General features: G+C 37.2%; 1 long non-coding RNA gene across 1 annotated transcript; it reads right to left on the bottom strand.

Moving 5' to 3' along the window:
- Positions 1-389: 389 nt before the first annotated feature.
- Positions 390-13,285, bottom strand: LOC140501399 (uncharacterized). The gene is made up of 2 exons (XR_011966172.1): positions 11,948-13,285; positions 390-2,019 (listed from the first exon to the last, which is right to left on the bottom strand). It is a non-coding gene; the product is annotated as an uncharacterized lncRNA (long non-coding RNA).
- Between the last annotated feature and the right edge of the window lie 87 nt (positions 13,286-13,372).

Raw genomic sequence — 13,372 nt, 5'->3', positions numbered from 1 at the left:
ATAGCACTTATTAAATTCTTGATGATTTGGATGATCTAATAGGAGAAACTGCTGTCCCAAGCTAATGCAATGTATTTGGTCAAGGAATGAGATTTTTTTTTAACTCTGCGACACCATTTGGAAGTGCACCTTTGTACCAAAATCCTGGCTGTAAAATGAACATTAAAACAGAACGTCATTAAATAGCACCCTCAGAAAGTGAGTGAATCTGACTCCTTTTCAGGGTACTATTGCTTTAGGGTCATTAGATTTGCCAGTTGTTCAGTCCAGTAAGTAAGTTTTCCTGGGCCTGCTCCTTTCATGGTATATAACTACTGCCACAGGTTACCTGACAGTGAACAAACAGGGAAGACTGGAAACGCCAAACAAAATAGACAAGACAGCTGATGTGAAACTTTAAAACTCTTTAAAACAACAATACACAAACAGAAACTTAAAGCATCCGTATCAAAAATGACTCACTTTGCCCTTTGAATTCTGGAATGCATCTCAAGGACAGTCAGCCTTTTCCCCATTGTCTGTTTTTGTTAGAGACACCTAAATAGTCTTAACAAACATCGTTCTCTCTATAAATTGGCTCCCAGGAATAAAAGAGGTGTGTATGCTATAAGAAGATGGTGCCATGATGGAAGAGGTCAGCTTGGGGATTAAAACCAGGAAGATAATTTATTAAGAAACTTAAACTATATTGACTACTTATTGCCGGCATTATGGAAAATTTACAGAAAGACATGAGATAAGAATCCCACGGGATGGAAAAACATGGAAGGAGTACTCATGCTGATGAGATCTCAGATCAATGAAAATATTGAAATATGAATAAGTATTCTTTGTTGTTGTTTAAATTTCTTTAAATAGGAACTGTATATACATGAGATATTTCGCAATGCTTGCGAAATGGATGTTCATGAATCAGCAGACAGTTCAGTCTAATGGAGAGAATTGTAGCTTGGGAGTCAGAGGACCTTTAACACTTCCTGCCCATGTGGTCTTAGGTGAGTCATTTAAACTCTGGTGCTCTCTTTCCTCATCAGTTAGTCAGTTAACTGGCATTGATTAAGCACATACTACTGTTTTAAACATGGTAAAATAAAGAGGTTGGACTAAATAACCTCCACAGTTTTCTGGTCCATTAGGGCAAAATGGAACTAAACCATGTGATTCTTGCCCAGTTCCTTCTAACACTTCTCTGTAGATTATCCATCCAGGACACAAGGCATGAAGCCTTGCTATTTTCGTACTTGATGGCTACCAATGCATATTCAGATGATTGGTTTGTTATATCTATGTTATATACCCCTATGACAGGGCTGCTCTCCATTTTTTGTCATGCATCTTTGAGGATTCCTCTTGTGGTCACTCTCATGAGCGAGTCCTCCTGGAGGCACTGTGATATATTGGAAAGAGTACTAAGCTTGGAATTACAGGACTGAGCATAAAGCCTGTCTTTACTGTTTTATTCCATCCTCCATTTAGCCACCATTTTCCTGAAGCACAGGTCTGACCACATTACCTGTATATTCAATAATTGTCAGCAGCTTCCTATTGCCTCCAAGATCTGTTTGGCATTCAAAATCTTTCATACTTTAGCTTCCCTCCCCATCCCACCCCACCTTCCTATACTCTATACTCTTTCTTATACTCTATACTCCTCCTCCCACCCCCATCAGCTCTTTGATCTAGTGACACTGGCCTTCTGGCTGTTCCATGAACAAGGCATTCCTCTGGGTTCTGGGCATTTTCTCTGGCTGTCCTCTACCTAGAACACTATCCACTCTCATGTCTACCTCCTGATTTCCTGAGTTTCCTTCAAGTCCTAGCTAAAATTTTACTTTCTATAGGAAGCTTTTCCCAATCTCTCTTAATTCTAGTACCTCCCCTCTGTTATTTCTTTTTTTATCCTGTACATAGCTTGTTTGTACACATATGTTTACTTGTTGTCTCCCCATCAGATGGTGAAATTCTGGATGGCATGAAATGTCTTTTTTTTCTTTGTATCCTCAGAGCTCAGCACAGTGCCTGGAATGCACATAGTAAATAAATAAGAGTTTATTCAATCAACTTGATGAATTATATATTTAACTTACATATATTTATATTAAGTTAATTATATATACAAATTAGTTAATTATTTAACTTAATTACAACTTAAATTCTTATTGACTGATATGTACACATAAAAGTATAGGATGTATACAAAATTAACTAAAAGAAATTTCTGTATTGGGTATAAGGAATAGTCTCATATCAAACATGATACTTGAATTGAATTTTAAAAGAAGCTAAGTTTTCGGTGTGGTAAATAGAGGAGTCAAGGATAAAAGCAAGGAGTCAAGGACAAAAGTTTCTGAGACATAAAGGGGAGAAGAAGGAGGGAGTAGCCTGCACAAAAGCACAGAGATGAAAAAAGGAGTGTTATATATAGGAAATGCAAAGAAACCCAGAATGACTGGACTTAAGAGTGTATGAAGGGGAGTAATACATAGTCCAGCTGAAAAGTAGTTTGGAACCAGGTTGTGAAGGACTTTAAACTCCAAACAGAGGAGTCTGTATTTGATCCTTGAAGTAATAGAGAGCCACTAATGTTCATTGAGTAGGGGTATGACATAATCAGATCTGTGCTTTGGAAAAATAACACTCTTGTCAGTTTTGTGGGGTATGTAACAGGAAAGAGAGGGACTTGAGGCAGGGAGGTCAATTAAGGTGTTATTACAATTGTCCAGATGTAAGGTATAAGTCCTGAACAAGGGTGACAGCTCTTGAAATAGAAATATGGTTCTGAGACATACATTGGAGGTAGAATTGACAAGATTTGGCAGATGACTGGATTTGTGAAATGAGGGAGAGTGAGGAGTCAAAAATGAATAAATGAATGAATGAATAAATGAAAAAAATTTTCACTTGAATAAAATGAAACTTGCATGCCTCCAAGGTTGAAAACCTAAGGTCTAGAAGAATTTCAACAAGGATGGGAAGATTCAAAAGAGGAGATTTTGAAGAAAACGTACTTCTCATTAGGCATCTGGCTTTTATGAACAAAAATATATTTTATTATAAGACTAACTTTACCTAGAGAAAATGTAACCTGATGTGCTTTGAATAGCACTGAAAAAGCCTCCTGTCCAAAAAGATCTACCCCAAAACTGCCCTTTCACCCTATTGCTAATATCATTCCTTTGCCTTAAGCTACTTTTTCCCTGTTAAAATGCATGGAGGGATAACATCATTATCTTGGAGTGATAATAATCATTATCAGGCATTAATATTTAGAACAACTACTGAGAAGAGGCTTTAATGGAGAAAAAGAAGAGAAAAGTTAAGCTTAGGGAGCAAGAGAGACCTAGTGTTAGAAGAACATTTGAGGAGAAATCAAGAGACATGTATATGTAGATATAGATCACGTATTGCACATATATGCATATATGTGTATATGTATATATGTATGTATATTTTATATATACAGAGAGAGAGAGAGAGAGAATTTGCTTACATTTCAATTTTGCTTAGGGCTAGTCTTACCCATTAATGCATACAAGGTGGCCTAAAAGTAACTTTTAGACCACTTTGTATAATCATAAAACATCATAGTTCTTAAAACATGTATGAACTGATGTAAGCAGAACCAGGAGAACAATGATGCCCAATGACGACCATAAGGAAAATAAAAATGGAAAGGGAAGCCAACTTCTGTAATGCAGTGACCAATCATGGTTTCATTTAGACAACAGCCAATGAAATGAACTGACTTCTTTTTGGTAGAGGGGTGAAATGACCCTGTTGGATGTGACCGCAGTGAGGGCAGGGTTTCATTAACTACTTTTTGTTTCCAACAAGGGTCACTAGTGGTAGTAGTGATGTGGTTATCTGGAAATGGCTGACACGTAAAGACAAAAATCATCAATAAAGCTAATTTCATGACGCTATTGCTGATGCTAAGGTATCTATTAAGCATTTACTATTTGTCATGGATAGCTAGGATTGAGTTCCAGGCCTGCTGTTAGGAAGACTGGTGAGGATAATGACTAGGGTGATGATAAAACGGTCTGGAAATGAAGGGTAAGTGATATGAAAGACCCAGTTCTGCTTTATATGAGATGAAATTAAAGGAATATTAGTGATCATCGTCATCTAATCTCTCATCCCAACTTTATATGTCAGAATATTGAAGCTAAGGGAGTTTTAAGTGACTTTCTAAAAGCCATATAGCCAGTAAAGGACTAAATTCAGATCTCCTGACTCCCAGATGCACTTGTTTTTCATCCATAACACCATAATGAATTTGTCTTAACAGTCACTGGGTCAAGGCTGATTTAAGTTTTATCCATCCCTCAGGGTCCCCTTAACCCTTTCCTCCAGCCTATTGACTTGGCTGTGGTTGCCATTTAAAACAGAAGAACTCACAATCCTTCCACTCAAAATCAGATTCAGAATTAGGCTCTTCTGTGGAATCCCAGTCTAATAAAGAACTGATTATCTGTCAGACTACCCTGTGCGATCAGTCAGGGGAAACAAGCCCGAATACTTCAGGCAAATTCCACCGGGGCCAGAATAGATTTCTTGCCCCTCCTAGTGGTGCTGCATCAACATGTGTTTCAGGTGGTTTAGAGAAAACCCATTAAACCATAGAGTAATTTTTTAAAAAATCTTTTATTTTATATCAGTACCTTATAGATCTCAGATATCTCATCTTTATCAAACAACAGCTAAATAACAAAACCAACGCTTCTTACATCATTCTTGCCTTTAACACACTCAGTTTCAGATACGAAGTATGGCTAAACACAACATGCCTTCCCTGTGATATGGCAGCTAAGACAACTTAGTCTGCCTTAGGAGAGATATAGTATTCAGAAAAAAAGAACGTGGTATGCCTGTAGTACTCTGCCTTGGTCAGACCATACATAGAATACTGTGGTCAATTCTAGGCACCTCATTTTAGGGAGGATATTGATAAGCCAGGAGAATCCAGAGAAGGACAATCAAGATGGTGAAGGCCATTTGAATTTAATGATATATGAGGGTTGATTGAAGAAATTAAGAATGACTAGCAACAGAGAAGAGAAAATGGGGTAAGGGGCTGGGAACATTATGACTGTCTTTAAATATCAGAAGGGCTTTCTTATGGAAGAAGGATTAGATATATTCCACCTGGCCCTAGAGGTCAGAATGAGGAGCAAAAAGGTGGGTTTTATAAAGAGGAAAATTAAGATTTGATGTCAGGATAAACTCTTAGTAATTAGAGTGATCCCAAAGCATAAAGGGCATCTTCAGAGTTAGTGGTTACCTCCTCATTAGCAGTCTTTGAGGAAAGATTGAAGAATGACTCCTCTGGTATGATGTAGAAGGTGTTCTTTTTCTCATACCTCTGGGTGGCTAGGTGGTGCAGTGGATAGAATGCTGGGTTGGGAGTTGGGATGATATGTTCAAATCTGGCTTTAGATACTAGTGGTGTGACTGTGGGCAAGTCACTCAATCTCAATCTCAGATTCCTCATCTGTCAAATGGAGACAATAATAGCTCCTATCTCTCATGATTATTGCAAGGATAAAATGAGACATTTGTAAAGCATTTAGCACAGTGCCTGATACATAGTAAGTGCTTAATAAATGTTTATTTAAAAGTTGTGGATCAGGTGGATCAGTAGAATAAGTTAGGCACACAAGATATAGTACTCAACGACTACAGTGATCTACTATTTGATAAACCCAAAGACTCCAGATTCTGGGATGAAAACTCACTATTTGACAAAAACTGCTGCGAAAACAGGAAAATAGGATGACAGAAACTAGGCATAGACCAACATCTTACAATGTATACCAAGATGAGGTCAAAATGGGTACATGATTTAGACACATAAGTGATTAGGAGAGCAAGGAGTAGTTTACCTGTCAGATCTATGGAGAAGGGAAGAATTTATGACCGAATAAGAAATAGAGAATATTATGAAATGCAAAATGGATAATTTGATTACATTAAAGTTAAAAGGGTTTGCACAAACAAAGCAAATGCAACCAAGATTAGAAAGGAAGCAGAAAGCAGGGAAACAATTTTTACAGTCAGGGTCTCTGACAAAGGCCTCATTTCTAAAATATATTTTAAAAATGAGTCAAATTTATAAGAATACAAGTCATTCCTCAGTTGATAAATGGTCAAAGGATATGAACAAGCAACTTTCAAATGAAAAAAATTAAAGCTATCTATAATATTATGAAAAAATGCTCCATATCACTATGGATTAGAGAAATACAAATTAAAACTGCTCTAAAGTGCCAACTCATATATATCAGATTGGATAATATGACAAAACAGGAAAATGATAAATGTTGGAGAAGATGTGGGAAAATTGGAACACTAATGTATTGTGGATGGAGTTGTGAAATGATTCAACCATTCTGGAGAGGAATTTGGAACAACACCCAAAGGGCTATAAAACTGTGCATGCCCTTTGACCCAGCAGTAGCACTATGAGGTCTGTACCCCAAAGAGATCATAAAAGAGAGAAAAGGACCCACATGTACAAAAATATTTATAGCATCTCTTTTTGTGGTGGCAAAGAATTGGAAATGGAGGGAATATCCGTCAATTGGGAAATGGCTTAACAAGTTTTAGTAAATGAATGTAAAGGAATACTTTTATGCTATAAGAAAAGATGAGCAGGCAGATTTCAGAAAAACCTGGAAAGATTTACACGAACTGATGCTGAGTGAAGGGAGCACAACCAGTAGGACCTTGTACACAGTAACAGCAACCTTGTGCAGTGATCAATTTTGATAAATAGCTACGTAAAGCTAAATAAGGAGCTAAACAGCTCTTCCCAGCAATGCAATGATCCAAGGGATTCATGTTGGAAAATGCTGTCCATATCCAGAAAGAACTATCAAGTCTGAATGCAGATTGAAACATACTATTTTCTCCTTTTTTCCTTTCTTGTGGTTTTCCCTTTTGTTCTGATTCTTCTTTCACAACATGACTAAAGTGGAAATATGTTTAATGTGATTATACATGTACAGCCTATATCAGATTGTTTGTTGTCTTGGGGAGGGGGAAAAGGAAGAAAGGGAGAAAAAATTTAGAATTCAAATACTGTACAAGTTAATGTTGAAAACTACCCTTGCATGTAACTGGAAAAAAGTAAAAAGCAGGGGTGAGGGAAAAGGTATGGATCAGGTTATGTGGTTACTGAGATCTCTTTCAACCCAAGGAGCTGGTGGTTCTGTAATATTAAGACTGTTTTACACAAACTCAAGGTAAACTATCAACCACATATTACTTTGTCATATTAGACAGACGAGGCAGCATTACATGAATTGATTTACTTTAGGATTAATTCTAGTTTTTTAAGGGGGCTTAGGTCATATTCTCGTAACTACAGGAAGATGGATTCTAATCCTGGGTCTGGCATGAATTTACTATGTGACCTTAGGGAAATCATGTCCACGTTCTAGGTCTCAGTTTCTTCTCTATGGAACGAGGAAGATGATTTTGATGATTTCTAAGGTCCCAACATTAACATTCAATGAGTCTGAGTAGTATTCCAGTGGGGTCATTTTAGAGTCATATTTGAGTCTTGAGTCCTTTAGGAAGAGCAGGATTGGGGAAAGGGATATTGAAAGTGAGGTAGGAGGAAACTTAAGACAAAAAGTCCATTTAAAGTTGTGATCCAGGGCAGGAGTTTATTAACCTGGGGTCTGTAGACTAAGTTTCTTTTTTTTAACTTTTAATAACTGTATATCTATATAATTGGTTGTTTAATTCTATGTATTTTATTTTATACATTTAGAAATATTATTCTGGGTAGAGATCCATAGATTTTCCCAGAAGGCCAAAGGTTAAGAAACCCCTAATCTAGGATATCTTGTATTCTTAGAAAATGTGGAGGATCCACCCTAATTCTTCTCATATTACATGAGCTCCTGCTCATAGGACCTAGGTTTCAAATACATTAAGGGGTTAAAGAGGCATTTGTAGGTTGACCTAGAGACCTGACCATCATTTATTTATGGCTTGTTTGATGGGAAAATGCATTTAGAGTTTCCAAACTAACATAAAAATGAGCTTTTAAGATATAACTGGCCAGTAAATGGAAAAAAAAATTTACTTAGTTCCCATCGTAAAAACAGATTTCTTGTTCCAGTTTGAGAGTTGATTGTTTGAAACTCCTAATGTGCTTTATCACAAAATAGAAAGGGACTGGACCTGTGCTTTCATTAGTATAAGGAATTCCAAGTAAGGGAAAAATATGAAATATCTAGAAAGTGTTTAGCATAGTGCTTGGGACATAGTAGGCACTTAATAAATGCTTGTTCCTCCACCCGCAATGCAGGCTGGGTCCTTCTCTGTGTTACATAACCTGAGAGAGTTGCCTAGATCATTGAGAGATTAAGTGCCTTGCTCAAGACCACTTGCCCACACAGGAGAAAGTGGTCAAGTTGAAAATGCAGTAATAAGTCAAGAAGGATGAGGACTGAGAAAATACTATTGGATTTGGCAATTATGCAAACTGAAGACTTTGGAAAGAGCAGTTTCAAATGAATGAAGACATTGGAAGCCAGATGGCAAAGGTTGAGTGTGGAGGCAGCTTTTTCTAGTTTAGTAGAGAAAGGGAGAAGACATATAGGACTATACATAACTTGGGAGAGAGAGACTTTGGGCACTTTTGAGGACAGTGAGAGACAGAGACAGAGAGAAAGAAAGACAGACAGAGAGATAGAAAGAGAGAGGGAGAGAGGGAGAGAGGGAGAGAGGGAGAGAGAGAGAGAGAGAGAGAGAGAGAGAGAGAGAGAGAGAGAGAGAGAGAGAGAGAGAGAGAGAGAGAGAGAATACGATTGAGAAGATGGAACAGGATGGGAGCAAAGATACATATAGAGAATTGGTCACTGATAAGGACAAGGGCCACTTCATTGTAAGCCTGGTGAAAAAGAACAGGGGATGATGTCACGGATGAAGATGAGAATCATAAAATGAAGAGAATGGGAGAAGAGACAGTTCATGTTGAATGGCCTCAATACTCTCAGTAAAGAGGAAGAGGTCCTCAGCTGTGACTTTCCTATTTCTTGTATGTTTCGTTAAAGAATATTCCACTATCCAAAAGAGTACTTTTTGGATGACCTGATAGACTCCACTGAAATATCTGCAGTAGGTTAGTCTAATAGAGGTAATGGTTTTTCCAGAGCTATAATAATAGATAATAGCTAGCATTTATATATAGTACCTGTGATATCTCAGGCACTGGGCTCAATTCTCTATAACTTTTATCTCATTTGATCCTCACAACCCTGGGAGTTAGGTGCTGTTATTGGGTAAGCACAGGATAGGTAACTTGCCCAAGGCCATGTAGCTAATTTCAGGTGAGATTTGAACTCAGATCTTCCTGACTCCAAGCCCAGTGAACTATTCACTGCACCACCTAGCAGTTATATAGTTTATTTACTCTGGTTTGATGCTCCCTAGCCTTTCCATTCCGCACTTTCCTTGTAACACATCTAAACAGCAGGACAAATCTGCCTTCCATAGTATCAACTGGACTGGGTTAAATCTGTGACTAATCCTCCCAGGGACACTCCAGGCCATTCTCATCTTCCCATTTCTACTCCAAACTCTCTCAGACCTAAATGTGGCTTTTAGTCTCCTACAATTCAAACTGAGAACATGGGATTTCAGATGTCCTCTAGCTTGGTTTCCATCAATCAGTCAAGCAAGCAAGCAACAAGCATTTATTAAGCAACTGCTGTGTGCCAAAGACTGGGTCTAATACAAAGACAAAAATGAAATAGCCTTTGCCTTCAAGCAGTTTACGTTCTACTAGGGGACACAACATACACATATATGCTGTTACAAAGCACAGTAACATTTATTGGATTAGAAAAGGTCTCAGGTAGGACATTTGAGCAGTTTTTTGAAAGAAACTTGGGGCATCTAAGATAGAGGAAAGAAGTCGTTTTTGGTATCATGGATAGTCTGTTCAAAGGTACATAGATAAGTGATGGAATATCATTATGCAAAAATTAGCAAGGCAAGTTCGGGGACTAACGTATCATAAGGCTGGAAAGGTAGGTTAGAGCCAAATTGTGTAGGGCTTTAAATGACAAGCAATATTGGATCCTAGAAGTAAGTGGGAATCACTAGAGGTTAGGGGAGTGAGGTGTGAGACTTAGAAGTCAAAATCAACTTAATTTTTAAGCACTTTTTTCAAAATGTATTTCTGCTTTTATATCACTTTTATTACCAAGTAGATCCCCCTTTCCCTTCCCCTTCCTAATGAAGCATCCCTTGTAGCAAAGAGAGGGGAAAAATTAGTTTAAAAAAACCCAACTTTTATTGCATTTGCCGATATATTCCATGTTCCACAACAACAGTATCCCACCTCTGCAAAGAAGGGAGGGAATTGTATTTTCTTCAACTCTTCTTCTAGGCCAAGCTTAATCATAATAATTATTCAGCATTTAATTTCATTTTTCTTTCCAATATTGTAACCATTGCAACATTGTTTTCTGATTCTGCTTACATATGCTTCAGTTCACATATGTTCTTCCATACTTAGCTATATTCTTCATATTCACTATTATGTTATGATAATGATATTTTGTTATGTTCATGTGCCACACTTGAGCCTTTTCTCAATTGATGGGGATCAATTTGGTTGACAATTACTTTTAATATCTTCCTATAACTATAAGGAGAAATGTCACTTGTGTTCATTTTATTCCCCAACTGGACCCTCCAAGGAGGAGGACATTTTCTGTATTTTTGTAGATAGCAGGTACTTAACCTTTGCTTGTATTTCATTCAATTTCTTTCAGTGTGCTCAACATTTTAAAAGAATTTTGCACTTAGAACTGATCCAACTGTTCTGGAGAGAAGTTTGGAACTATGTCCAAAGAGCAACCAAACTGTGCATACCCTTTGATCCCACAATACCACTACTAGGTCTGTAACCCAAAGAAATCATGAAAAAGGGGAAAGGACCTACACGTACAAAAATATATATAGCAGCTCTTCTTGTGGTGGCAAAGAATTGGAAATTGAGGGGATGCCCATCATTTGGGGAATGGCTGAACAAGTTATGGTATATGAATGTAATGGAATACTCTTCTACTATAAGAAATGATGAGCAGGTAGATTTCAGGAAAAACCTAGAAAGACTTACATGAACTGATGTTGAGTAAAATGAACAGAACCAGGAGAACATGGTACACAGTAACAGCAACATTGTTTGATGATCAACCATGATAGACTTAGGTCTTCTCAGCAATACAATGATGCAAGGCAATTCCAAGAGACTTATAATGGAAAATACTATCCACATCCAGAGGAAGAACTATAGAGTTGGAATGCAAGTGGAAGCATACTCTTTTCACTTTTGTGCATTTTTCCCTTTTGTTCTGTCTCTTCTTTCACAATACAACTAATGGGGAAATGTCTAACATGATTCCACATGCATAATCTATATCAGATTGCTTGCTGTCTTGGGGAGGAGGGAAGGCGGGGAGGGAGAAAAATTTGGAACTTGAAATCTTATTTTAAAAAAAAGGAATGTTGAAAACTTAAAAAGAGAGAATTAAACCTGTACATTAAAAAAATAATTTTGCATTGATTTTCAAAAATTCTTCTAGAATTGTAACATAGTATAGTTGCCAGAGAACCTAAAGGTTTGTAGGAGGTATAGTGAAAACCTTGGAAAATCAATTCATATCATCTCTCTGGACCTGAGTTTCCTCATCTGTAAGACAAATATATTGAAAAAGATAATCTTTAAAATCCCTTCCAGCTCTAAAATCTATCATATAATCCAGGAATTCTTCATCTTTTTTGTATGAACTTGGCATCCTAATGAGACTATGGAACTCTTCTCAGAACAATGGTTTAAAATGTGTAAAATTAAAGTTATTAGGATTACAAAAGAAACCCCTTACATTGCAAATTATCAAAACATTTTAAAAGTGATTACCTATCCCAAGTTAAGAACTTCTCATTTAATACAAATTGCTGTTAAGGTGAAGAAACTGAATGACTTGCCCTGAGGTTAGCTGACTAGTTAGTTAGTTCCTTCTGCCAGGTAGATCCATGAACTCCAAAACCTACATTTAAGGAAAGAGCACAGGTCAGAACATCTCATTTCTCACATGGCTGTACTTCTTTGGGGACCTCTCTGATTTTTCCGCCATGACGCTAGGTAGGGTATCTTCCCCAGGCACTCCCCCAATCCCTTTTCAGTTACCTTTTGTGTTTTCCTCCCATTAGATTGTAAGCTTGGGGGAGAGGAGAGAGGGAGGAACTGTTTTCTTTTTTAAAATATTTGTATCACCAGAGCTTAGCACAGTGCCTGGAACCTAGTAGGTACTTAATAAATGTTTACTCACTGCCCGCTTATATACCTTCCTAGTTAATTCTAGAGAAAGGCACTACAACTCAGGTCCCCTGATTCCCCAGGCCAGTGATCTTTCCACAAATTCATTCACATCTTTTGAAATAATAAATGCTTGTTAAAATGAACTGAAATCCTACCACCTATCTTAGACGTTTTTTGTTGTATATTTTTGGCAGCATATAGTATAGATGGCTGAAAATTCTTAAATGTTTTCTCAGCAGACATGAAGTTTTTTCTTGGGATTTTGTTTTTTAATCCCATCAAATATAAAACAATTTGACAGTTCTAGAAGTCCATAGCACAAATGAAAAATGAAAAAAAATGTAAAAAGTGAAAATGTGTGATTAGCACACAGTCAGCAGTCTAGACTTAAGTTTCAGCCAGACAATTCCTGTAGGGGTCACTGTTAGCAGCAGTCTATTTCTGCTATGGTAAAAGGGGAAGAAATAAGCCGCAAAAGTTTAATAATGCATGCGTATAATAAGTTTTTAATGTGTGACTAGTTTACATTCTTTGGACTGTAAAATAAACAGTACAACCCTGCAGCAAAAAATAAAAAATAAAAAACCTTGCCAAGTTCCTTATGCTCTATAAAAAAGACACGCAACTCATTTCACTGAACATTCTGCCCAATTATCAATGATTAAAAGATATGATTCTTCTAACTTTACATTTGCCTGTTCTTAATTAGGCACCATCACCTAATTGTCTGCCGCTAAAAAATGTTTACAAAGACTTGAGGTAATAGAAACTTCAGTTATTGAAGACATCCATCTCCTCCCATTTTCTTTTCTACTAGCCTCTTCCCTCTCTGTACCTGTTCTTGATGCCTCAGTCTGGTGCACGGCAAAAACAATGCCAAAAAAATGCATTCTACCTTTTAGACTTGACTTCTTTATATTTCTTGGCCAGGGATTTTTATCAGTTCCGGTGATTCCAGGTGTGCAAATCCCACCTCCTCTGCAGATTAGGTGGCATATCTATAACTTAGTGCTTTAGACCGTG

The sequence above is a fragment of the Notamacropus eugenii genome, chromosome 1, assembly GCF_028372415.1.
Source record: "Notamacropus eugenii isolate mMacEug1 chromosome 1, mMacEug1.pri_v2, whole genome shotgun sequence".
In the NCBI taxonomy this organism is placed as follows: Eukaryota; Metazoa; Chordata; class Mammalia; order Diprotodontia; family Macropodidae; genus Notamacropus; species Notamacropus eugenii.
The sequence above is the reverse complement of the archived record's forward strand: the minus strand, read 5'-3'. Positions and strand labels throughout refer to the sequence as shown.